The sequence below is a fragment of the Sinocyclocheilus rhinocerous genome, unplaced genomic scaffold (assembly GCF_001515625.1).
Source record: "Sinocyclocheilus rhinocerous isolate Xijiao unplaced genomic scaffold, SAMN03320098_v1.1 scaffold7073, whole genome shotgun sequence".
In the NCBI taxonomy this organism is placed as follows: Eukaryota; Metazoa; Chordata; class Actinopteri; order Cypriniformes; family Cyprinidae; genus Sinocyclocheilus; species Sinocyclocheilus rhinocerous.
The window spans coordinates 1-955 of NW_015646463.1; the positions used below are offsets into that span (position 1 = coordinate 1).

Genomic DNA, 955 nt, shown 5'->3' on the forward strand with positions numbered 1-955 from the left:
TAATAACCACAACATTTCCTATGGGTTTACCACAGTAACCGTAGTTTTACTGTGGTATTTTTAGTTACTAACACACAATAACCACAACACTTACTATGGGCTTAACGTTACCTCAGTAATTGTAGTTTTACTGTGGTATTTGTAGTTACTAAAGCATAATAACCACAACATTTCCTATGGGTTTACCACAGTAACCGTAGTGATTATTCAAACATGCAGTATTTTTCTACTATTCAATTTTGCTTCTGTAACATTTACAGTGTATTTATAGTGTATTAAAGGTAAACAATTAATCACTTCTATGTTTCCTGGAAATGGACCACAAACATGCCATTCTTAGATCTGCCAGTTGAACTATAGAAATAAAACAAACAAACAAACAAAAAACATCACGAATCACACATTTTGTAGTCATTTTCCAATGTTTATTGATATGTCAAACTTTTCCCAGATAAACATAGTGCCCAGAACAGCAGTCTCTCTCCAGTTTGTGCCACTATGAAAAGAATGAAAACAAAAAAAGCAGTTGATTATAAAAATGTATTTGCATAGAGGTAACTAAGAAAACTGCAACAGAAAACCCCTTTAAAAACAGTCTAATATTCAAAAATAAAAATAGAATTTGTTTACAGAAATAGCAGCGGCTGGAACAAGCCGCAACAGCGGCAGTGGAGACAAAGCCGGAGGGGCAGCTCGCTAATCCGAGCGAGAGGCTGAGCAGCCCAACAACGAGACCGCAGAGTCCCGGGGTAGGCGGATGCCAGAGGAAGCCCGCGGGTTCCTGAACGCACAGAGAGGTGTGGGAAAATAAACAGGCAGCTACGAGCACTGGAGCCTGGACGAGACAAGACAGGACTGGTAAGCGATACTAACACTGACAGTCAGAGCAAGGGAATAATCACAACAATCTGACAAAAGACAGAGAAACACGAGGAGCTATAAGGGGAAGCTAATG

At 39.6% G+C, this 955-nt stretch overlaps 1 long non-coding RNA gene across 1 annotated transcript in view; it reads right to left on the minus strand.

Moving 5' to 3' along the window:
• Positions 1-403: 403 nt before the first annotated feature.
• LOC107707878 (uncharacterized) overlaps positions 404-955 on the minus strand; it is a 3,772-nt gene continuing 3,220 nt past the window's right edge. Inside the window, exon 2 of the long non-coding RNA XR_001636304.1 lies at positions 404-496. This is a non-coding gene — a long non-coding RNA (uncharacterized LOC107707878). The remainder of the gene's footprint in view (positions 497-955) is intronic.